Source organism: Diabrotica virgifera, chromosome 5 (assembly GCF_917563875.1).
Source record: "Diabrotica virgifera virgifera chromosome 5, PGI_DIABVI_V3a".
Taxonomy (NCBI): domain Eukaryota; kingdom Metazoa; phylum Arthropoda; class Insecta; order Coleoptera; family Chrysomelidae; genus Diabrotica; species Diabrotica virgifera.
The window spans coordinates 50,310,522-50,338,298 of NC_065447.1; the positions used below are offsets into that span (position 1 = coordinate 50,310,522).

Consider the following 27,777-nt stretch of genomic DNA (forward strand, 5'->3'; position numbering starts at 1 on the left):
TTCTCGATACAGAATGCTCATACATAATATTTATAAAAAAGCTCAAATGAGAATAGAAATAGATGAGAAAACCAAAGCTATACCAATCAACAGAGGAATTCGCTAGGGAGACGTTATTTCACCAAAGCTGTTCACACTGGGACTTGAAGACGTGTTCAAATACATTAACGGGGTAGATAAAGGAATAAATGTTAATGGAAGAAAACTGAGTCATTTGAGATATGCTGACGACATTGTAATATTCGCTACAAGTTTCGAAGAATTACAGATCATGATGACGCAACTATTTCAAGCTTCGGAAAAGTAGGTCTTAAGATGAACTTGGAAAAAACAAAAATAATGACGAATACACCGAACATTTCAAAAATAACGTTAAAAACACAGATTTAGAAACAGTAAGCGAATACATCTACCTGGGACAGATAATGAAAGTTAGCAAAGAAAATAAAACTGCCGAAATTAGCAGAAGAATAAGGTTAGCGTGGCAGGATTTGGAAAACTGAGTTGGATCTTGAAAAACACTAAAACAGAACAATATTTGAGAACCAGAGTTTACGATCAGTGTATCCTCCCTATACTTACGTATGGTTCACAGACGTGGACACTCACCAAGGCCAATATGGATAAAATAGTAAAGGCACAGAGAGCGATGGAAATATCAATGCTCGGGGTGAGGCTCATAGACAAAAAAAACAAATACGTGGATTAGAAGCAAAACCAAAATAAAAGACGCAGGAGAACATGTTGCCAAATTAAAATGGAGCTTCGCAGGACAAATGCTCGACTGAAGGATAAAAGATGGAATTACGAAATACAACAATGAAGACCGTGATTAGCAAAAAGAAGTAGAGGAAGGCCAGAAATGAGATGGGCCGATGACATAAAGAAGTTTGGAGGACACAACTGGAAACAGGTGACGCAAAATAGACAACACTGGATTGAATTGGGGGAGGCCTATGTCCAAAGTTGAGATTTCAAAGTTCACGCATGTGCTCTTAGACAGACAAATATTTGATCTTAAATAGCTCAAAAGGTATTGATTTATTTTAATAACATGATATAACAAATTTTACTTATAATTTGTCCATCTATAGATTTGTGGGGTTATTTTTAATAAAATAGTGTTCACCCACGAGAAAAGGTGGTATCCACCCCCAGGGTAAAAGTGCAAGTTGGCACCAAATCATTTTTATTTCTTGGGGTATGCTCTATTTAGTCACCAATTTTCATGCAAATCGATGGAGGTTTAACAAAATAGGAGGTGAAAACCTTTAAAGACTACACTAACTTTCCCATTTCATCTCTTATTGCTACTTACTGTATCCACTGAGGTGTCAGCCTGAAAGGGGTCATAATTATGAATACACAATAGACACATTTCACATGCCAAACTCCATATTACTTATGACGATGATTTTTCGGCTCTACCTCTTAGACTATAGCGAAAAACGAAGAACTTAAAGAAAAACGAGAAGTCCCAGGTCTGAACAATAAATCTGAAAATTGTCGTGGAACCACAAAATTTATATTGGAGGACATATGCTAATAGGGTTCGAATACTGCCAAAAACACGCATATTAGGCTTCCTTATTGGACATGCACCAATGAAAGGATACCTACATGCTGTTTCATGGAAACCTAAGCTGTAAACTCTTTAGTAGAAAACCTGAAACAGACAACCATATCTTGCATAACTGCGAGACATTAGATCGCAGACGACAAATGCTTTTGTAGTCCACCCATTGCCTCCAAAAAACATATGGCACCCATCCACGAGAAGTATAAAAGCTGGTACAAGGTTCCCGAATTCTGAAGAGTGGGTATCAGTGAATGAATGGAAGGAGTAAAATAAGCCAATACGGTAAATTTATAATAGAAATCTTTAAAAACACAGTTGATAAAGTTAGGTTCAGAAAATGATTTAGCACGGTTGATCCTAAGGCTCACAGTCTCACAGTTAAAACCGTAAGCTATAAATCCATGGAATAATAAGCTTTTAATAGCATCTAATCTTAGTCTGGACTAATAGACCGTCAGATTTCAATAGAAGTTCAGCCAAAACAACAAGAACTTAATCCCTTATACCTTTTATAGTTCATCAAATTGTTATCAAAATACAAAACATTAATATGAAAACTATAAGGTTTTCCAGGGTAATATTCGTGAAAATTTCGTGAAAATGTGTACTGTGTTAACACTAAGGGTGTTAATTATTATGACCTAAACATATAATATTGAAAGATCCAGTGTCCATGATTTTGCAAAAATTATAGCGGCTTATTTTATGTCTTTGACATTACGCGGATTCTCCTACACGTAAACAAGCAAAATTTCAACGTTTATGGCAAGTAGTTCACTGAAATTTATTATTTTGTATTAAATATTCAATGCCAATGTTCGCTTAAAATGTTTTTTTATTTTACGATATTTATTTATTGAATGATCCTTTGATATAAATAGACGTGATGGAAATAAATTTAATTCTCATAGTTTATTCACTTCCTGTAAACTAGCTAACGCCCAGTGATTTACTGCATCATTCGGATGTGAAGGATATAAGTAATTAACAATTCGATTGTTTTCCCGTAAGTGCTACGTTGTTCAACCTGATCATGGATGAAATAATAAAAAAGTAATACCTAACTAAAAAAGGATACCAAATGAGAGAAAAACAACTAAAATTAATCTACTATGCAGACTATGCAATACTAATCTCTCAAAGTGAAGATGATTTACAACGTATGCTTCACCAATTTAGTACAACCGCCAGAAAATGTATCACGTTAATTTCCCCACAAAAGACAAAATGCATGGTTATAACAGCAAATCTAAAGATGTAAATTAGAGCTAGAGGGTCAGATAATAGAACAAGTTATGGATATAGGCATATAGGCATAGGCATAGGATAAAGATCTAGGCATCACACTATCTAGCTACTGAAAGCTCGAAACAGAAGTCGAAGATCAAGTGAATGGAGCAAACAGAACCGCAGGTTGCCTGAATTAAACAATATGGGGAAATAAATATATACTAAAAGAAATGAAAGGCAGAATTTACTGAACAATCGTCATACCAACACGTAGAACACGATCTGCCACAGCGAGGACAAAAATAATGCTAGAAACAGCAGAGATGAAAACTATTCGAAAAATCGATGTAAGACTCTATGCGACAAAGCTAGACAGTGGCGTAACAAACTCCGTCGGGGCCCCCCCGCAGAATTTGAAATGGGGCCCCTTGTAACCCGGGAGCAGTCGCGCCTTTAGAAAAAATCCAACTTTTTATCATTTTCCGTGGTAACTTAATGAAAAATTTTGCAACATAACTTTCCACTTGTAAGTGCCTCGAAGAAGATTGTAGTAATGCGTAGGATTTTTTTTTTTAATTTTTTAATTTCATTTTTATTTTTTTTGTGGAATTTATGGCTTTGGTGGGAACCAATTAGTTTTAAAATTGTTAGAAATAGATATTTTTAACATAACAAGCAAACAAAAATATTATATAATTGAAGTTTGTTTTAAATTCGTATTGTTAGATTTTGTTCTACGCGCGACTGCTTACGTGACAGAAGTGAGCGTGACTGCTCCCGCGTTAAACAGTTACTAAATACGACTTATTTAACAAAAACTTTTTTGTGTTAGCGTTATCATTCACTGTTCATAACAACTTACATTTCTCATCTTTATTGGTATACAGACCCATTCCAAATAAACAACTTCTTTTGTTGTTTTCTGTACAACTTACCTACAATACATTTAATAACCAGCTTTAAAAATAGTAAATGTTAAAACAATTCTTTCTTGATTTCTTATACAGTGTGTTTGCGTAGCTTGGAACCTATGGGAAACTTTTTTTATTACATATCTATATTACGAAAAAAAAGTTATTCTTCATAAAATGCTCTGCATGGTATAAAACTTAAGTTGCAATAATCAGATATTAAATTTTATTGATTTTATACGAGGTATATCATTCGCTCAATAGTACCTATACCACCTTTATATTTTACAATATTGAAAAATGTTATTATAAAAAGCTGTTCGCAATTAAAAACTGTTTAAATATGCAATTATATCATTCCAGTTGAAATATTGTGAACTATAAAGGTACCTACTTAAACTCTTAGAGAGAAATTCATATTTTTCGACATACCTCGTATAAAGTTGGTAAAATGTGATATATTACGATTGAATCTTCGTTTTGAGATAATTCAGAGCTTTTTATAAAGAATCTGATAAGAATTTTATAAAGAATTTTTTCGTAAAATTAAAAAATTAATAATAAAATAGTTATTATTGTAATAAAATGATGTTGATTATCGGTAATTTGAGTAATATTTGGAAAAATTAATTTTTTATTTACAAGGATGTAATTACATATTAAACTTAAAATCGTATATTGTTAAATATAAAAGTACTTTATCCTTGAGTTAAATTCCTATTTTTTGACTTACCTCGTATAAAATTGATATCTGATGGTTTGATATCTGATGGTTTATCTGGCTTATTTTGTATCTCAGATTTAAGCCCATTCAGAGCATTTCATGAAGAATAACTTTTTTCGTAAAATTGATAATAAAAATGTTTCCCATATGGTTCGAAGCCACGCAGGCATACTGTATAAGTGCTCAAAAAAATTTATTTTGAATTTTCAAATTGTAATTGCTGACAGGGCCGTAACTACCATTGGGGCAACCGGGGCAGTGCCTCGGGGCCCCCGGCGAAGGGGGCCCCGCGATTGTAATCGCGTTATACTGCCTATAGGCAATATAACGCGATTAAAAACCTACATTATAGCCGAAGAATGTAAGTAACATTATATGTATTATATTTTTTATGAAAACAGAAAAGATGTTACATTAATGGTAAATATATAGCTTAAAATAATGTGATTTCAAATTTTTTTTGTGTTGGTCAACTGAAATAGCAATATGTAGGTAGGTACAGGAAACTTCATTCATGGAATACATTAAAATGCGTTTTCAAGTGGTTAAATATCAATTTTCCCGGACTCCTTCTGCTGGGTGAGTAACCCCAGACCCCCGGTAGGGGGCCCCCAGATCACGTTTGCCCCGGGGCCCCCAACATCGTACTTATGGCCCTGATTTAATGACATATTCGAATTCATCATAATCAAAAAGCAAATAGAAACATTTTTGAACAAAGTAAAATGATGAATTCACCGATATCTTTTAAAATTATTTAATATAAAACAGTTTTATTGTTTAAAGAATTAATAAACAATTAGAGGCATCTGTGAGTAGAACTTTTCACTGTAAAATAAGATATATAAACTAACAAAAAATGTTTTAGAAAAATATAAGCTTGTTTGATTTTTTCCGAAACCTGTAATGAAAAAGTGCAAGTTTTTCTACATTGACTTCCCTAAAGCGTAAGTGTTATAATTTCCTTATCTTACCGTTTATCTGTTGAGAGATTGTCCAATGATTACACAAGAAAAGTCGTCAATAATTGTTAAATAAATGCGTACCAAACTGATGCAACTATAACCGTAAAACAACAGAAACATAAATAACATTCAATGCAAACAACCAATATGAAATTACTGGAGATAATATTGTATCGAAATACTAAAAGTAGGTAAAGAACAGAGAGAAAGAAAACCCATTTTTAGATTTAAAAATATTGTTCTTAAATTTGGCAAATTGCAATTTTAATATCTTTCAATAGTCACGTACAAAGCATTATATAGTTTATTGTCGCTGCCATAAAATTTCGGTAGGCCGGAAGGGATTAAGTTTCTAGATATTATGAGATGATTCACTTTGCAAATACGTCTAGTTAGAAATTTTTACGTTTTTAAATTTAAACAGACAACGTAAAAATAATATAACAATAACAGATTTTTACATAATATCAGATGACAAGATTGGGGGCCCTTAAGCGATTGGGGCCCCCCCGCAAGCTTCATGCTGCGGGGCCTTCTGTTACGCCCCTGAAGCTAGAAGTACATATATGCAACAGAGATGCCTTATTAACTGGGTAAGAAAGAAGAGTAGAATGGAACGACCACTTAAGCCGAATGACAACAAATAGATTAGTAAGGACGGCGAGGAACGGTTCCCCAGTAGCAAAACGATAGAAGAATAAGAATAATATTAAGAGAGTGATTGGATTGAAGCTCCAATCAAATATTGTAGATACAAGTGAATGCAGAATTTAAATAGTTATATGATTTATGATGATAGCCAAATTTTGAAATGGGAAGGTATTTGATCTTTTTCTTCTTCTTATTTAGCCCATTTCTCTCCAAATTTGGACATAGGCCTTCCCCGAATCTTTCCATGTCTTCTTCTTTTTATATACACATGAAAGGTATTAATGTTATCCACCTTGCATTTTCGTCGTATATCTGTACTTCTAGCTCTGTCCCGTAGAGTGTTACCATCTATTTTTCGAAGGGTTTTCATCTCTGCTGTTTTCAACAATCTTTTTGTCCTCTCTGTGTCGCGTCGTGTTTCTGCCGCGTATGTCATTATTGGTCTGATGACTGTTTTGTAAATTCTGCCTTTCATTTCTTTTCCGATATTTTTATTTCTCCATATTGTGTCATTCAGGCAACCTGCGGCTCTGTTTGCTCCATTCACTTGATCTTCCACTTCTGTTTCGAGCCTTCCGTAGCTAGATAGTGTAATGCCTATATATTTAAACTCCATTACTTGTTCTATTATCTTACCTTTCAGCTCCAATATTCATCTTATTGGATTTGCTGTTATAACCATGCATTTTGTCTTTTTTGGGGAAACTAACATGTTCAATTTTCTGGCGGATATGTTAAATTGGTGCAGCATACATTGTAAATTATCTTCACTGTGAGAGATTAGTATTGCATCGTCTGCATAGCAGATTATTTTAAGTTGTTTTCCCCCATTTAGTATCTTTTTTAGTTCTTACTTTTTTATTATTTCCTCTATGATTAGGTTGAACAATAAAGGACTCAAGGAATTTCCCTGTCCTATCCCATTGACGACTTCAATTGGGTCAATTAGTTAATCTTCCACTTTTACTTTTATTGTGTTGTTCTGGTAGATATTTTCGATCGTTTTAATCATCCCTAGTCTAATTTGACCCTGTCAATGCTTTCTTAAGGTTCACGAAACACAAATATGTCGGTTTGTTGTATTCCAACGATTTCTCTTGAACTTGAACAGTGCATGTCCTTCCCGACCTAAACCTTGTTGTTCTTCTGCTAATGGTATAATTTCATTCAATTTTTTTGTTATCACTTTGGCTGTTAATTTTAATGTTGTGTTTAATAAGTTAATTCCTTTTAATTCTCCAGGTCCAATTTATCTCCTTTTTTGAAGAGAGGTATTAGGATGCTTGATCTAAATTCTTGTGGTATTCTGTTTTGTTCTATTATTTTTTGTATTAGTTTTAATAGTTGTTTAGTTAGATCTTGTCCTCCGTACTTTAGGAGTTCGGTCGATATTATGTCCTCTCCTGGAGATTTTCTATTTTTTAATTTTCTTAATGCTTCCTTAACCTCTCCCTCCTCGATGTTTATTTCTTCGTTTGTCGTAACTTCAGGTGTTGGTGGTTTATTATCGTCGCCTTTAGCAAATAGAGATCGGATGTAGTCTGCCCATGTTTCCTTCTGAATGTGTTTCGTTTTTGTTAATTTATCCATTTCCTTTCTTTGCCCTCTGATCATTCTCCATACTTCTTTTGGGTTCCGTAGAAGACGTGTTCCGTCTGTTTTGAGAAACTCTGCCAGTCTTTCCTTTTTATTTGTCTCACTAAAGTATTCGTTTCGTTTCTGATTCGTTTGTAGTGGTTGTATGCCTGTTGTGTTTGTTTTGTTCTGTATTGTAAAAAGGCTTTCTTCTTTTCTTCACATTTTATCTTCACTTCCTCTCTAAACCACGGGGTTTTCTTTTTTAATATGTTAGTATTTGTTAATTTTCTCTCTCCAAGTGATTCTGTTGCAGCGTTGATTATCTTATCTTTGAGTTTTTGCCAGCTTTCGTCGATGTTATCGTTTTCTAATATTCTCATATCTGTCTGGAAATTTGATGAAGGTGAAAAATGACAATGAAGAAACAATGAAAAAGAATCTCTAAATAGTAGAAAAATTAGTAAGAAGTTTGGTTTTATACCATAAAACATGAACCGTGGGAAATACAGTAAAACGGTCAAGAAGAGTCTTAGGGACTGTCTTTTTTATAATGGAACTGGGGGGTACCAATTACATGTTTATTGGTGACGAAATATTTACAATTAAAATTATGCTGGATTTAGTACTTAATTGATGATGTACCGTGGTTTACATGACATCCTCGCAGGGCCGCGCCAAGGCTTTCAAGCGCCCCGGGGCAAGTAATTTTAGGCGCCCCTTTCCTCCTCCCCTTGTAAGTAGTTTTTTGCAACTTAATGATTAAGTCCATTTACTCACGGTTTTTGCTCCGGATTTTAAAGCACCGCTTGTATTGAAAAGAAATTTGGCATAAGCGTAGCTAACATGTCAAAGAAAAAAAAGTGATATTGTGCCGATGTGTGCTTTTGCTCTGAGGGTGTTTTACCCCTTCTCGGGGGTGAAAAACTATACGTTTAAAATAAGTACGGAAATGGATAAACTGACTAATTCTAAGCCACTTTTGTTCTATAGAGTTTTTTCACTAAGTCAATACTTTTCGATTATTTGCGAGTGAATATGTCCATTTTTCAACAAAAAAAAAACACGTTTTTCTTTCGCAAATAGCTCAAAAAGTATTTTATCGAAAAAACATTCTTAGCAAAAATATAGCTTATAAAAAAGTGAAAAAAAAATGGTGTATGCATGAAGTCAGTAGACCCAGATGAAGCAGAATTGTAGCTAATGAAAACTAGGTTCTTATTCGTCAAATTCCCAATCAAATACCTATTTCAACGAGAAATAAACAAAAAATGAAGCACTTTTCGGGGTAAACTCATTACAACTAAGTTTCATTGGTTCAAAGTGCTTTAAAAAAATGGTTTTAAAGTATTTTTTTTAATTTTGAAAAAATTACATTTTTTTCAAAAAAACTTGAAAATCATTAGTGATACCTACCAAAAATCTCAAAGAGTAAAAAAATGTACGTTTTGCTTTTTTGAATATTTTGGATTTTTTGTTTTTCTGTAAGACAAAAATTGGTAAATCAGCGGTAAAAAATGTAAAACCGTGGAATTTTGAGAATAAACACCGATTTTAATGATTATTTCATTCATAGGAGATTCTGACCAATAGAAAGCTAGAGAAATCTGAATTAAATCGATAATTTTTGATAATCTCCCGTCGTTAAGTATATTACGTCAGATGCCCTTCGTTGCTACGAAAAAATACATTCAGTGACATTAATGACAATTAATGTTTTAAAAATTATAAAAGTGATGACTTTCAATCGTCAAATATTTATAAAAACTGTGTGTTTAATGGTACTTACATAAATAAATTACAATAAAATTTTGGTTTTAAACAGTTTTATTCATGAAATAATCGCAACAAATTGCACTCGACCTCTGAAATTAATATAGAATTTTTGCTCTCGTGACACTTTGACATAATTTCACTCGCCTTCGGCTCGTGAAATTAAAACTGTCAAAGTGTCACTCGGGAAAAATTCAATAATTTCAGAGCTCTTGTGCAATTACTACTGAAAATTTGGATTTAAGCTCGGTTGATCCTATTCTTCAAAATCTACCCTATGCCGAACCGGGCTTCTGCCCTGGGGGTGAAAACAACCCCATCTAGGGAATGCAAATTTTTCAATCAAAATAACTATGGAAGTCGTTAGATTGACCAATTCTGAGTAAATTTTGTTCTATAAATTATTTTTGCAAATTTGATATTTTCTACGTTATTAGCGATTGAAACTATGCATTTTTCATTGAAAAAGCTCACGTTTTATGCCCGTTTTTCATGAATAACTTATATTTTTTTAATGACCTATGAAAGATGTCTCTTGTTTTCCCAAAAAAGTTTCACCACATTCGAGTTATTTGAGAATGAAGGTTCTCATAATTCGGTTCTAATAACTTTCAAAGTATCAACTTTCCAAAAAAATTTTATAGAATAAAATTTACTTAGAATTGGTCAATATATCGACTTCCATAGTTATTTTGATTAAAAATATTTTCTACCCCTAGACGGGGTTGTTTTCACCCCCAGGGCAAAAGCCCGCTTTGGCGTAGGGTAGATTTTAACAAAGGTTAAAATCTACCCTACCCTGAAATCGACCTTGATTCCCAAATTTCACGAGAAAATTTTAAATTTTGATTGGACAGATTGGACTATAAGATATGGCTGTTCAAAATTTGCATACTCTCGTGATTAGGGACTCGTTCAAGCCGTTTCAACTACAACCCTTTCACAAATAAGCACTTTGAACCGACGAAACTTACAGATAATAGAAATAATACATAAGTAAAGTAACTTGTGAAGCGGTAACGGTTAATTTGATTTAGGATTGTAGTTAGGGGGTGATTTTCACGATTTTTTTTTACCAAAAAAAGGGACCAACTTTATTTTGAGTGTAACTTGCTTACTTTTAATGGTAGAAACTTTTTTAAAAAACAGAAATAAACAAGTTATGATGAGTTTTCCCCGAAAAGTGCTTTTCGTGGGTTTCTAAATGTGTTTTTGTTTGTTGAAAAATGGACATATGCACTCGCAAGTAACTCGAAAAGTATTGACTTAGTGAAAAAACTCTATACAACAAAAGTTGCTTAGAATTTGTCAGTTTATTAATTTCCGGACTTGTTTTAAACGTATACTTTTTCACACCCGAGAAGGGGTGAAACTCACCCCTAGGGCAAAAGCACATATCAGCATATCACTTTTTTATTTGGCAGGTTAGCTATGTGTATGCCAAACTTGATGTCAAGCGGAGCGGTTCTTTAAAATTCGGAAGTTTTGCAATATTTTATTGTGAGTGAATGGACTAGAATCGGTATTCGGTATTCGATCCGTGCGTGACCATGCTGGGGGTACCTAGAAACGATGTCAACGTGAGTAGTGGCGAAAATGACATTTTTTGAGCTATCTTTGTAATGTCATTGGCATTGTTGGTATAACAAATTTTATAAAAAATGGTAAATAAATGTTATCTATTTATCATAATATGCTTAACGTCAATTTGCGAGACCCTAAAAAGGTCAGGACCTCGATTTTTGACCCTTCGCTTCGTTATCGAACGTATTCGCTTCGTATCTGTTTAGTGTACAGATAGCGAATGATCGATAACGAAGCGAAGGGTCAAAAATCGAGGTCCTGGTGAAGCTAGGTGTTTCGTCAGTCATGCACGGAGAGAATACCTACAAACTATTTGTTATGTGTTTAGGAAAGTAATATACATACCGATAAATTATTATGAATACTATAAATATTTACAAAAAACAACGATTACACCATCAGAAAACAAATATGGTTCAGTTTAATAAGAGAAATAAGGGTTCGTACAATTATGGGATCAAAGTAATACTTACTGCCATTTTTATACCTATCTACGATTGGTAAGTTTTAAATTTTACAGGATAATAAAATATTACTAATATTTCTGGTAATTTCGGTATTGTAAAATTTTTTTTTCGGCTCCTACTGGCGCCTTTTGAATACGGCGCCGGGAGGCTCCGCCCCCCTTCGCCCTTATGGACGGCGCGGGCCTGCATCCTCGTCAAGATGTCCCGTAACTCCGTAACTGAGATTACTGGTATCGCGTCTATCATTCAGTGTGCCAAATCTCATATGTCCTCCTTTTATATCAACGAATGTTATATGGCACATAGTTCGTTGCTGGGTCAAGTGTGTGGTGCACAAACTGCTCATGGTGCAAGGTTGACATAAAAGTATTATGGCCTACGACAAGCACAGTATATGAATTGTGGACCCTAGTTTTAAAATGAAAACATTAAAACATATGTTTATTGCAATGTGTTTGATATATAATTAAATATTTATAGTCGTTCGTTACTTCTAATATTTTAGGATTTTTAACCTTTGACCACTGACATGCGGTATGCCATACCGCACCGAAAATATATTTTGTTGTAAAACTTGTTTTATAACAGATTCTTAGAACACCATCTGTGTACCCTCAAGGGGCGTGTAATTATACCTGCTCCCAACTGCTACAGTTTTAGTATGGTTTAGTAGTTTAGTCTTTGAGCTACGTTGACGTAAAGTTTTATTGCGGTATCACGTACCGCATGTATGTCAGTGTTTATGTTTCTGTAGTTAAAAACAGTCCATTCAGTATTATTTCGCTATAAGCATGGCAGCAAGTTCATTCAGTTGTTCTACTTTCAAGTGCTTTCAACATTATTTTAGTATTTTTAGTTACCGATACTCGTTTTTTTTTGTAATTCAATTTATAAAGGATTTTGTAAGAACCTCCACCATTTTTTTAATGAAAAATTAAAAAAATACTAGATTTATTGTAAAAGGTATCTTTTAAAATACCCTAAAAAAGGGTCACAAGACAAAACGGTTTCGGATTAAGAAATCCGTCATCAGTGTTCTAAAAGCCAAAAAATAGCATGACTGAGCCACCAAAATGTGTTGGGTAGGAACCCTTTAAATGTAAAAGATTATGTTATGTTACATATTTGAATAAAATGTTAATGATGTTCTAGATATGCCTGGATGTTACCCAGGGCAACACAGGACTCTTTCCACGTGGTTGGAATTTTTTTTGGAGAAAACCTCACATATTGAATTTCAATGGCCAACTGACAACTGAATTCAAGAGCAACCCAGAATGACGTTAAGAACTGTCAATGTAACCTAGTTGTATTATTATTTCAGCCACAACGTTAAAAGATTATTTTAATATGTTGAGATAAAAGACAGTATCAAATATACATATGTATATTCGCAAATAGATGAAAAAATTCTATAAAATAATTCATTAATTAAGTAATCAAATAGGAAAATAAAATGTTTACGTTACCAGCAGTTATGCAGTCAACAATACCAATAGTTGTTGTATTAGTTGTATGATATCAATACAATTAGACAAATAATGGGAAAAGGCCTTATACGTATAGACGTCTAGGTACACAAAATTGTATGTAATGTGTACAAAGGTGTACAAATCTAAGAGTATTAATTGAAGTTTGATGACTGATAACTTGTTTAGAAGTGTAAAATTGTAACGTTTAAGTTTTCCCAGTGTAGAATTTACTTCAGTTTTCATTGCTACATGGATTTCAACTTATTTCCCTGTAGATTCCAGAATCTCTAGTGCCGTGTTTTTCTTAGAAACACATGTGTCGCTATCGATAGCTGCAATCGCTATCGCTCTCACGCAAAATGTGATGATTTGATATGCTTTTAGGTAAACTAAGTCGTTAATGCTTCACCCTCGAGCCATAACTCATTTTAAGTATTAGGTTTGCTAAGCCCTTTTACGAGTGGTAAGGAAATCTGTTCTTGAATATCTCTCACAGTTTCCCATAATTTTGATTGGTTAAAACCCCACCCCTATCAAAGGACGCCAAAGGTTCATAAAAACCACAAATTCTTAAAATTCTGCATCATTTGTGAGTTGAGTTAATATAGTCAGTCATTATGTGAGATCAAGTTTGTTCGTGTATTGTGGGCCCGCCGATTAGGCAGGTAAGAGTATTAATGATTGTTTATTGGTATGTAAAATAATTGTACAATTGCGTTTTATATTTTTTTAAAGGGTCCACCTTCCACCTTCTACCTATGCATTATGTTGTCCAGCTGCTATTCTATCAACACTGTTACTGTTATTCTTTCGACTATGTCGTAAAGTCGAATTTCTTCCTGGCCATCTTTCATACCTTAAGAGCCTGCCGGCTTACAAAGGGCCATCCTACCCTCTGACAACTATTTGAAGTAAGTCACTCATCTTTTACTTATTGAACAAGTTAGTAGAGACGCATTTAGCATGTCCAGGGAAAGGACCTTTTTGTGTTCTTCTGTGAAATAAGTTCAATGACCTAAAGTTTTCGCTCAGTTTGTAATAGTGACATTCTGAAAAGTAGGTCATACTTTTAGTATGAAGTTTAAGATTATTTTTTTTTAAATGGGTGATCATTTAAACTAAAGACATTTTGATTATGTAATTTTTTTGTGTAATTAAATATTCAGTATTATAGAAACAAAAAAAGCTTTTTTTATTGTCAAATAGATGACGGAATATGAGTGTCAATTATATATTTTTAATTTTTTTTTGAGTAATTATTCAGTTTTTCAGTTTAGTAATTAGAGTCATTAGAAATTATGGTCATCTATTTTACGTTGTTGATTATTATCGGTCTGTGTTTATGTTGACCAAATAATATTAAGTTAATGTATTTGAAGTTTTCTTTTTTTGGTCAACAATTTTATAGTTATTTCTTTCTGTGTAGATTCTGTAAATATGTATTGAGTATTACCTTATTGAGAACACCTTATTGGGTAGTTCAATAAAAGTTACATTGAAACTTACGATGTCGTATTTTATTTGATTTTATTATTTACAGCTCAAGATTGAACATTGATGTGTTGTCGTAGTATTGTTGCTAATTTTTTTATTGTTGTGTTATGTTTTGTTAATTATTGTTCATTTGAGTATGTGTTGGTCAAAATACCAGGCGCCCAATATATTCGTTTGTGTATTCAGTATTTACGTTTTCTAGAGCCCATGAGTCAAACCATCAGTTAATGTTATCTATTTATCTTTTTTCTATCGTCGTTCCATTAGCTCTATTCGCATCCATTATTTATTCACTTAACACCTTTCATTGTAACAGAAGCTCAACCCAAAGAACCATGCTCACATCTCTTCCGACTGAGCAACGTGGCCATTGTTTCGTCAATGTAGGCGATTGGACCTTTCCATCTTCGGTCATTCCTTTATTCCATCTAAGGATAATATCGTCCTGATCCTTCTGGTTCAGCCTTCATGACCTCTTGTCCATCCGATCGTTATAAAATATAAGTGGACCCAACATAAAGTGGATAACGATGGAATATGTAATATGATAATTAAAGAAATACTGTTTTTTGTATCTGACTGAAAATGAGACTAAAAGTAGCTTGATGAAACTAAGTCCTTCAGAGACTTGACATCAAATTGCTTGAAAATGAACTGATCGTAAAATATGGGAGGGTATGAAAAGTCTGACAGAGTATGTTGTGATATTGGACCATCTCAACATATTAAAATAATCTTTTAACGTTGTGGCTGAAATAATAATACAACTAGTGGTAGGGGAGCAAAGTATGCTAAATGTGCAGTCACTCGAGCGCTTTGGGGACCTATTGGGTTGTGAATAGTAGGTCCTAAAACCAAAAAAAGTTAAGTAAAGTTTTCCATTTTAATGGGCGCTTGCCATTTTTTAATTTAATTTTTCATTTCCAACAATCGTTTTTTCCGATTATAACGCCATTTATCCATAATTCGAAAAAAATTTTCGAATAAAAGTTATGTATTTTTACAAACGGAAACCAAATCTGCAATAAAAAATGATTTTTTAAAAATATTGAATAAGAGTTTTTTACAGTTTTTCGATCTGATGTTCATTTCGCGAAATATCGCGGGATTCGTATTTAAAATATTAAATTTACCACCCACCCCTCTCCGTGGTAAGTCGTGTTTAGTATTATTCGATAGATTTTTAAAAAATATTGAGCACATATTTTTTAGTTTATTGATCTGTCATTAATTTCGCGAAATATTCGCTTTTTTCTTGTGAAACTTTGGGGCTCACCCATTTCCTTACGCCCGGCTCAAATCGTCAGATTTTTGAAATATACACTGTTTTGCATGTACTTAACTTACCTTATCTTAATCTGACAATTTCGAGTTATTTTAAGGATAAATTTTTTTTTTTGGGCCCCCCATAACGAACTCCCCTGTGTTAAGAGCCAATATATGGTAGAGGTACATCTGCAGTGTACCAGGTTTCTCCCCATATGATAATCTGACGCGCTCGAGTAACTGCAAAAATCCCCGCTTGGGCTCCCCTACAATAGGTTACATTGACAGTTCTTAACGTCATTCTGGGTAGCTCTTGAATTCAGTTGTCAGTTTAAACATAATCTTTTACATTTAAAGGGTTCTTACCCAACACATTTTGGTGGCTCAGGCATGCTATTTTTTGGCTTTTAGAACACTGATGATGGATTTCTTAATCCGAAAACGTTTTGCCTTGTGACCCTTTTTAGGGTGTTTTAAAAGGTACCTTTTACAATAAATCTAGTATTTTTGTGATTTATGGTATACAGCCAGTTACAGGAAGTTTATTTTTCTCGTGGATTTTTTTAATATCATGCATGAGTTCATAATTTTCTTGAAAAAATAAAGTTTATTTTATTTGGAGCAGTATTTTATTCTACAGCAGTGTGAAGAATCATTCCGTAGTTGATGTAAGAAACAAATACAGTGATAACAAATCTTCGTCCTGAAACATCCACGTCAATAGTTAAGGGTTAAGTGTTTGTAAGATATTGTATGTATAATAAGTAGTGTGACCAACTCCAATTTAGTCGAATTCGGGACAATGCTGAAAAAAATACCTAAAATCCGGGACTTTTCATTGAAAATCGGGCCATTTGTTTTACATAAGTATAGTACTTATTGATATCATCATTTTATTGATAATTTGACATTTATAATTATTATTTTTAAACAACATTAAATTTTATTAACAGGATGGGTTGTAATGATTATTTCATTCATAGGAGATTCTGACCAATGGAAAGCTACATAAATCTAAATTAAACTGATAATTTTTGATAATTTCCCGTCGTCAAGTATATTACGTCAGATGCCCTTCGTTGCTATGAAAAAATACATTCAGTGACATTAATGACAATTAATGTTTTAAAAATGATGAAAGTGATGACTTTCAACCGTAAAATATTTATAACAACTGTGTGTTTAATTGTACTAATTTGTACTTACATAAATAAATTACAATAAAATTTTGGTTTTGAACAGTTTTTTTCATGAAATAATCGCAACAAATTGCACTCGATCTCTAAAATTAATGTAGAAATTTTGCCCTCGTGATACTTTGATATAATTTCACTCGCCTTCGGCTCGTGAAATTAAAACTGCCAAAGTGCCACTCGGGAAAAATTCAATAATTTTAGAGCTCTTATGCAATTACTACTGATCATTACATTTTCGTTAATTTGTGACGTTTCGACTCCAACGTGGAAATTGTTCTCAAAATGGACAAATTAGAAAATCAACTGATGTTGGATTTCCATGTAAATAGAACCTTAGGTTAATATAAAAATATAATTATCATTATTTGACATTCAGGTTTTTGAATTTTCTTTTCAGAAGACGATAATTAAAATACAGAAATGAGAAAAAGTCCAGAGTTTGAGTTTTCGTAGAACTATAGTACCACGATAAAAAATGCAATGCGTTTTGAATGTGGTATTAGCATTACACTCTAGAAATTGTCGACTTTTTTTCGTCCAACCGATTCAATTTTATGTGAATTCTTAGAAAAATAATGTTTTCAAAAGTTCAAAACAGAATTTTACCAAAACGTTGAAAATTCGGATGGCCCGGAAGCCTTGTCCGGGACGCCGGGACACGACTTCGTAATTCGGGCCATGTCCCGGATTTTTCGGGCTAGTTGGTCACACTAAAATAATAAGACATGCTGTTTTTCTACATTTTTTGTGAAATAACTTCTTAAATAAAACCGTAATATTCACAAGCACCACTTATTCTATTATCAAAAACACCATGAATCGCACACTGTCACGTTCGACTTACTAGAAAAGCGAATACCCATAAAAAATGTTATTAAGTAGACACTTAATACCTATAATTACCAAGTAATTTATATTTTTATATTGCCAACGCTCAACTGTTAACTCTTCTTCTTCCTGATTCTCACAGCTCAACTCATACCAAGAAATTTAACGGTTTTTAAGTTTTAAATTTTCCCTTTCAAATTAGCTGTTTCTGTTAATTGGAAAGAAATATCTAAATATTGTCCGTAGTATGAAAATAAGTTTATTACTTTTGAAAATAGCAGTCAAGAATGTTTTATGTTGGTACTTCCTGTGAGCTTTCGAGTTTAAATTCTTCTTTTACACGAGACCTAAAACAATGAATTTTAATAACACTTACATAAAGACATTCAGAAAAACGTGAGACGATATTACGCAATTTAAGTATTTTAGATATGCCTAAGTATTTTACCAAAGACAAAATTAATAAATGACGGTAAAAAAAATAAAAACCTATTGCTAACGTTCCCAAGCCATATTTTCACACGCACAAGACTCTTTCCAAAGACTGAAATTTTTGTTTGACACTTTTATTTTAGGCAGTTTTTAATGTTGTTCTGAAGCTATTTTCTTGTGGCATTTTTACAATTTTAACTATTTAGAATGGGAAATAAGCCACAATATTATTAAAAAATGATTTTTATTAACGTTTCGACGCCCAAATCGGGTGCCGTTGTCAAAATACAAAATACTATAGTATTTTGTATTTTGACAACGGCACCCGATTTGGGCGTCGAAACGTTAATAAAAATCATTTTTTAATAATATTGTGGCTTATTTCCCATTCTAAATAGTTAAAAAGGCAGTTTTTAATTGTAAAAATATGTCTAAGGTGGATTATTTATCATAAATAGAGAACACAATACCTATGTATGTACAAAATGTGGCATATGTGGCATATTTTACGAAAAGGGTGCCCCCAGTTAAGATAGGTATTTTGCCCCAGGCAAAATACCCTCACTCGCAGAATTCAATTTTTTCATTTTTTTAATCACATACAATGTGTTACAAATAAGATGACGCAATTTAATTCATTTGAAAATTTCAAAAAACTTACACGTGTAGCTGAGGCTGTTAAAAAACATATTTTTTATGGACCTGTAAGTAGACTGTGCATAATCACATTTTTTTACATAACTTTTTTTGAAGACGGCTGCAGGTCTATTTTTTTGTATTTTATATATTTTATAAAAATAACTATATTACTGATTTTTTGCAGATTTTTCCGTAAGGTGTGCCATCTCCAAAAATACGAAAAACTGGTTTTCTATGAGGTTTTTGGTAATTTTCTCCCTTTTATAGACTTCAAAATAGATCAACTCAAGGTTTTTATAGGTATGGATAACCCCGCACAAACCCTTAAAAAAATTAAAAAAAAACATGTTTTTGAACGGTTTAAAGGGATTTCGCCCAATTTTTTAATATCCTAAAACCCCAGTTATTTCAAATAATATAAACCTACAAAAAACCTTGAGTTGTTTTATTTTGAAGTCTATAAAATGGAGAAAATCCCCAAAAACCCCCTAAAAGTTAGTTTCCCGGATTTTTGGAGATTTCGCACCTTACGGTGAAAAAATCAGTAATATAGTTTTTTTATAAAATACATAAAATACAATAAAAATTAGACTTGCAGCTGTCTCCAAAAAAGTTAACTTTTAAAAAAATACTAAAAAAGTTGAGCTTATGTACACTCTACCTAAGGGTCCATCAATAAATAGACATATTTTGTAAAAGCCTCAGCTATAATTTTTTGAAACTTTTAAATTATTTGCAACGTACCTAAAAGAAAAATAAAATCAAAAAATTTTTCATATAATTTTATACAATTTTTCATAAAATTTTGCATATTTTTATAAAAAATTTATAGTGCCAATATTTTCTGAATGTGTCGACCTTTTCTCGAAATTGTTAATTTAAATTAACCGAGAAATAAAACCTGTTCATTTCAATAATTTTGGACGTACCAGCTATTTAGTATTTAGTTTTAGGTATAACTGTAAACAATTACAACCCTAATACACAAGTTATGAAATTAAACATAAATAAACATATCCACAAGGAAGAATTTCCTGTAGTTGGCTGTATACCATTAATTACAAGTAAATTTAATGAAAAGTGTATCCTTGGTAAAAGGTCATTCAAGGTATCCTTGGTTATTTAAAAACCCTTAAAAGGGCCACAAATATCGCAACAAATCGTTTTCGCTTTCTAAGCAGAGCATCATCAGTGTTACAAGCCTAACATGCTGAGCCACCCAAAAATACAACCTTAGTTGCCTTTCACCCCTCTCAATGTGATGATCTAATTATTACCTAGCAATCCACGTACCACGTGGGAGTTATGTGTTGCCCTAGGGCCTTATCCATAGGAATTATATCCATCCTTTGGATTCCATAATTTATTTATTTAGTAAAGACATTACATATATATATATATATATATATATATATATATATATATATATACGAATTTCACTATTTTTGGGTATAGAAGTCAAACTGGGGCCTTAAAGTACACTATTATCCAATATTCAAGCTTTCGGAAATGTTTATTTCCTTTCTCAAGAATTTCTACAATGCAATAAGATAAAATTTAGAACATATGTATGAAAGAATAAAAAATATTAATGAGTAACTTACCAGAATTTAGATTATAAAAGAATGTTGATTAAAATACATAATTAAAAATAATATTACTAAAACGGCTGTTTAACATTTCAAAAAAACATAGAAACAATAAATATTGTTCAGAAAACATTTTAGAAAAGATTAAAAAATTGATTAATTTTTAAGTTTTTGATCTAATTTTGATTGACTTTTTAAAATTTATTTATAAATTCTAAATACATGGCTGACAAAGACTAAATGTAACTATGGTCATAGCATATCGGTGTCTACATCTACAAGGAATTGAAAACATTTTTTGATAATAAAAATAAGGAAATGCTTAAAAGCAAAAAAAAAAATTAATTTTAAATATTGGTGATATTAATTAATTTTGTTAATATTTAATGTCAAATTATAAAGTGTAGATTAGAAAAAAAAATTATGATTTGATATAACTATGATTATTTTTCAAAAGAAAGAATGTAATTATAAATTTTGCTAAGATTGTCAATTTCAGATTTTTTGTTCATTGTGTTCGAACCTTTGCTGATATGAATGAATGAACAAAAAAAAAACAATGAACAAAAAATCTGAAATTGACAATCTTAGCAAAATTTATAATTACATTCTTTCTTTTGAAAAATAATCATAGTTATATCAAATCATAATTTTTTTTTCTAATCTACACTTTATAATTTGACATTAAATATTAACAAAATTAATTAATATCACCAATATTTAAAATTAATTTTTTTTTTGCTTTTAAACATTTCCTTATTTTTATTATCAAAAAATGTTTTCAATTCCTTGTAGATGTAGACACCGATATGCTATGACCATAGTTACATTTAGTCTTTGTCAGCCATGTATTTAGAATTTATAAATAAATTTTAAAAAGTCAATCAAAATTAGATCAAAAACTTAAAAATTAATCAATTTTTTAATCTTTTCTAAAATGTTTTCTGAAGAATATTGATTGTTTCTATGTTTTTTGAAATGTTAAACAGCCGTTTTAGTAATATTATTTTTAATTATGTATTTTAATCAACATTCTTTTATAATCTAAATTCTGGTAAGTTACTCATTAATATTTTTTATTCTTTCATACATATGTTCTAAATTTTATCTTATTGCATTGTAGAAATTCTTGAGAAAGGAAATAAACATTTCCGAAAGCTTGAATATTGGATAATAGTGTACTTTAAGGCCCCAGTTTGACTTCTATACCCAAAAATAGTGAAATTCGTATTTCCTAATAAGTCAATTAAGATACTATTTGTATATATATATATATATATATATATATATATATATATATATATATATATATATATATATATATATATATATATCGGTTTTAAAACGTTCTCCTACGTGTCTTCCGATGCCTAGTCGCCATTCACTTCGGTCCATCCAAAGGTCTTCATCCAATTCTCTTTCTCTCATTTCTCGATTTATGCCTTCTCTCCAACTAAGGCGGGGTCTTCCTCTTTTTCGTCTACCATGAGGGGTCCACGTTAGGATTTGTTTCGGTAGTCGTTCTTCGGACATTCTTTATACGTGTCCATACCATCTAAGCTGTTTGGTACTAATGTCATCTACTATTGTGTGTTTCACATTCATTATTTCCCAAATTCTGTTGTTGGTTACCCTTTCTAATCTTGATTTTCCTGCTGAGCGCCTCCAGAAATCCATTTCTGTTGCTTCAAGTTTTCTCTTTTGAAAGACATTTTGCCAACTTTTAAAAGGTTTTTACCTTTGTATTTTTGAATGGCTCAGCATGTTAGGCTTGTAACACTGATGATGCTCCTTTTAGCGACTGAAAACATTTTGTTGTGATATTTGTGGCCCTTTTAATGATTTTTAAATAAATATACCTTTTGCGAAGGATAAGTTTTTCAATAAATAAACACTTTTAGTGGGGTGGGTTTTTCGAGATCTAAAAGAGGCGGAAGTGTCGGTGAAGCTATTAAGAATAAGCACCTGTCAAATTAGCTGTTCTGTTAATTGGAAAGAGATATCTAAATATTGTCCGTATTATGAAAATAAGTTTATTACTTTTGAAAATCGCAGTGAACAATAAATGCTTTATGTTGGTACTTACTGTGAGCTTTTGACTTTAAAACTACTTCTTTTACACGATACCTGAAACAATGAATAATGAATTTTAATAACACATACAGCGAAACATTGAGAAAAACGTGAGACGATATTATGCAATTTAAGTGTTTTAGATACGTATAAGTATTTTACCAACTTCCAAAGATAAAATTAATAGATGACGGTAAAAAACATATGAAAATATGTGGCTAACGAACCTGCTTCGTAATCATCTTTTCACACAGACACAGAACTTCCAAACAGTGAAATTTTTATTTGACATTTTTATTTTAGGCAGTTTTTTAGTTCCAAATGGATGTCGAAGGTGGATAATATTAACCATAAATAGAGAACGCAATATGCGCAAAATGCATTCTTCTTACATATGTGGCATCTTTTGTGTAAAGGGTAGGTACCCCCGTTAAGATAGGCAAAATGCCCTCACTAGCAGAATTCAATTTTTTCATTTTTTTAATCATGTAGAATGTCTTACAAATAAGAGATGAAGCAATTTTAGCCCGTCACCCCTTCCCAGCCCCACAGCGAAAAAATTCAATTTTTAGATTTTTTTATGTAGGTTGCAATTAATTTAAAAATTTCAATTTCAATTTAATTTAGAGTGTACATAACCCCATTTTTTTATTTTAAAACATAACTTCTTTTTGGAGACGGTTGATTTTTTTGTGTTTTATGTATCTTACAAAAAACTATATTCATGATTTTTTTCAGATTTTTCCGTAAGGTGCGCATCTCCAAAAATCCGGAAAACTGATTTTGAGGGGGTTTTTGGAAATATTCTTCATTTTATAGATTTCAAAATAGATAAACTCACGGTTTTTTATGGGTTATATATAATTGTTTGAAATAAGTTTTTATAGGATATTTAAAAATTGGGCTAAACACCTTTAAACTAGTGATGTTGAAAAAGTAACTATTCGTTACAAAGTACTCGTTACTTACGAATACCGAAAGTAACGATTACTATACAGAAAGGCAAATCGTTACTTTGATTACTCTGATTACTTCGTTACTTCGTACCAATAGTATCAGAGCTAGTAACGACTATTGTAACTACTTTGATTAATTTGATTACTCTGATTACTTCGTTACTTCATACCAATCATATTAGAGCGAGTAACGACTATTGTATCTACTTTGATTACTTTGATTACTCTGATTACTTCGTACCAATCATAACAGAGCGAGTAACGACTATTGTATCTACTTTGATTACTCCGATTACTTCGTATTTCGTGAAGGTCGTTATTATATCGGAATACCTACACAAAATATCTACCTACTGAGAAATACGATTCTCGATATGATTACCGGTACTCAAATGCAAAAGTAACAAAAGTAATCATAGTAATCAAATCATTTTTATCCCTTAAACAGATTGGTGAAGGTCGTTGTTATATCGGAATACCTATACAAACCTACCTACTGAGAAATACGATTCTCGATATGATTACCGGTACTCAAATACAAAAGTAACAAAAGTAATCATAGTAATCAAATCATTTTTATCCCTTCAACAGATCGGTTAAGGTCGTTGTTATATCGGAATACTTATACAAAATACCTACCTACTAAGAAATATGATTCTAGATATGATTACCAGTACTCAAATACAAAAGTAACAAAAGTAATTATAGTAATCAAAGTAACGAATACTGTAAATGATTAGGTACTTTATACAAAATACCTACCTACTGAGAAATACGATTCTCGATATGATTACCGGTACTCAAATACAAAAGTAACAAAAGTAATAATAGTAATCAAAGTAACTAATACTGTAAATGATTACTTTATACAAAATACCTACCTACTGAGAAATACGATTCTTGATATGATTCTTCTTCTTCTTCTTGTGGAATCCACTAATGGATGTTCGCGATCACGTTTGACCATTTTTCTCTATCCCTTGCAGTATGTATTAGGTCTCCTATGTTTTTTAGTCCTGTCCATTGTTTGACGTTACGGAGCCATGACATTTTCTTCCTGCCCACTCCCCTTCTTCCTTCGATCTTTCGTTCAATTAAGGTTTGCAGAATATATAGGTTTGATATGATTACCGGTACTCAAATATAAAAGTAACAAAAGTAATCATAGTAATCAAAGTAACGAATACTGTAAATGACTACTTTATACAAAAGTAACGATTTGTAACGGATACTCGAAAGTAACTAAAATCAACATCACTACTTTAAACTCCCCAAAAACCACGTTTTTGTTTCGGTAAAAATGCATGTAAATAAACTTTTGGTTTTTTGTTTCAGATTTCTTCTGGTAGTAAATTTTTAATCTATCAGCCTGCAAAGACAGCTTCTAAGCTTAAAAAATGTAAAAAGACTTTTAAAGAGATAAAGAGTCCACTTTAAAAGCCTACCAAAATCTAATTGTTTTAATAACACTTGTTAAATCTGTCTGAATACAAAATACTAATGAAAAATCAAGATACCATATAATCGGTTTTACATTACAAAAGTGAAGTAAAATGTAAATAAAAGATAAATTTCACTGAAATACAAAGCAATCAAGACTAAACAAGCGTACGGCAATTAAAATGCAACCAGAAATCAAATACGTGCACTTGTATGACGAATCAAAAATAATCACTGAAAACATGAAAAGAAATGAAGCATACTTTTTATGTCTAGACAAGAAAATATGGCACTTTATAAGAGGTCAAAAGACGGTCAAGGAACTCATAAACCCAAAACACGTAGAAACTGATACATATTGATGGGTAGATCGGTAGAGTGACAAAAATTAGGTAGGTACTATCAATTATTAGTAATATCAATATTTCAGTTATTTTTGTGACTACGTTTGATGTTAATTGTGACTATGTCTATTTACTAGATAGCTATATTAATCTGCTAATTTCTGTAGTTACTGCATTACTTTGATTTGTGTGCCTAGATATAGTCCGTCCGCTATAACTTTTTCCATGCGGTACGATTCATTTTAAATCAAATTAAGTCAAAACATAAATTGAAACGAACGTCGATGTGTACAGTAAGGTTTCTTTTTATGCGGATTTTTTTATGCGGTTTTGAAATTGTGCGGTTTGTATTTCATCCGAAAATTCATCCCAAAAAATTTCTATTATTAACAATTATGATTAAATATTAACCATTCACATCCAGATGTCAGTAAAGTGAGCGTTTGCAATTCGGGGATTCCCCTTTGTTTACATTGATCCCCTATTATTTACATTTTTACATCATTCCATCATTGCGAGTTTTGGATTGTTTACCGATAATCGTTTTAAAATTTGTGAGTTTACAATTTTGCGGTAATAATAAGATTCCAAGTTGCAGTATAAAAAGCAGCACATTTTGGTTTTTGGATTGAAACGTTTCAAGTGAGTGTCGTGTAAAATTTTATTTTTCATTAGGTTACTAAGAGCAGCTATATGTGAAATTTGCTAATCATTTTAGGCACGATAAGTCTAACTTAAATAGCAGAACCTCAAAGAAAACCTATGAGCACTGTGCTGTCACTTTTTAGTGGCACATGCCTCGACAACGGCGCACCAAACTTTCCACTTATGAACGGGATAAATAAATTAAAAGGTAGTTACCCTCCCTCACTACCAGAATTCAATTTTTTTTAGTTCTATATGATTAACAAATAAGACTCAGCGTAATTTTAACCCACCACACCCTTCTCCCTTCCCCCACCATCAAAAACTTCATTTTTCGTTTTTATTTTTTGTTAAGGGGGATGCAATCAATTTTAAAATTTCAAAAAATGCACACGCATAGTTGAGGCCTGGACAAAACATGTCTATTTTTATGGACCCGTAGATTAAGTGTACATAACCTCAAAAAAAGTTTTTTTGTCGGAAAAAAGCCTATAACTGTTTTTGGGGATGGTTGCAGGTCTAATTTTTTTAATCTTATGTATTTTATCAAACACTATATTTTTAATTTTTTCCAGATTTTTCCGTAAGGTTCGCCACCTTCAAAAATAAAAAAATATGTTTTTTATGCGGTTTTGGTGGACAAACGTCCACCATTTTATATGATTTTAGAAAACTACAAAACATATCCCTACTTTTTCAATACAAGTAAAGTCTTTTTTTATGCGATTTTTTTATGCGCTTTTCTCTAGAATGTATCTACCGCATAAAACGAGACCTTACTGTATATACATTTTGTATACTGTATACTATATACTACACACATCGGCGTACGTTTCACTTTCTGTTTTGACTTAATTTGATTGAAAATGAATCGTACCGCATGGGAAAAGTTATAGCGGACGGACTATATTTATGTGAAATGTGAACTCTCTTACTTCTTCGAAAGTATATGTTCCAAACGTTAGATCTTCAGGTTTTGCTTTGTCACCAAAGACCAAACTAGATAGATGCACCTTTATTAGTATTAAACATGTAGGTCCATTCATTTTGCTGCTGCTTCCAATGCCGTGAAATATTGGACCATGTTTGCCTTTTGCTTGCTGTTTCATGACTTCTGCATACGCCAACGGCGTAACCAGGATAATTCTAAGGGGGGGGGGGTTACAACTACTTGAAGGTCTGTGGGGGTATGGTGTTAGGCGTATAAAGTTCAAAGTACATCCCAATGGGGGGTTATAACCCCCAAAACCCCTCTGGTTACGCCTATGGCATACGCTAGTAATTTCTAAACTTCTATTATTGCGCCATGTTTTAAAAGTTCAGAAGGGACGGAAACAAGTTCTTCCAATGTTTGTATTGCTGTGATGACTTCTTCCTCTGTTGGTATGTTATCTTTCTCTCTTTCGTCATCATGTTCGTTAGGAAAATTTTGCAAATCTATAACCCACAACTCTTTTGTCGTGTGTACAATTCATTTAATATTTTTTTCAAGAAATAAATTACATGGTATAGAAATGTAACGGCTACATTTTATCGAACATGGACAACCGTTTATCCATCGTTATTCAGACCCAAAGTGAAGGTCAATGAATCCTCAGCAAAACTCTTATACAATGGTCTTTATACATTATATAACAGAAAACATTCAAAGCCGTAAAAATTGTGAAAAGAAATCAATTTTAGCCGAGATTGCTACATTAAAATTTAAATACCGTTGGGAATAATTGGAATGCCGAAAGTCGTGGGAAACTCGAGTATTGTTCTATCGAAAAGTATTTTTGGTAATATAAAATTAGTCACAGAAACAATGAAAATGGTGATTAGTTTTTTGTCTAAAAATAATTTATTAAAATAAAAGAAATGGAGATATTTTTGTTGATTTATTGATAGTATTTCTTAACATTTTGTGAAACTTGAATTTCCGGTGAAATTATGCATTCAACT

At 32.1% G+C, this 27,777-nt stretch overlaps 1 protein-coding gene across 1 annotated transcript in view; it reads right to left on the minus strand.

The window, feature by feature from the left end:
- Nucleotides 1-27,777, minus strand: part of LOC114341392 (leucine zipper putative tumor suppressor 2 homolog) — a 621,793-nt gene that overhangs the window by 432,441 nt on the left and 161,575 nt on the right. The window contains exon 3 of the mRNA XM_050652486.1: nt 22,462-22,502. The gene's annotated coding sequence lies outside the window, so the exon portion shown is untranslated. The remainder of the gene's footprint in view (nt 1-22,461; nt 22,503-27,777) is intronic.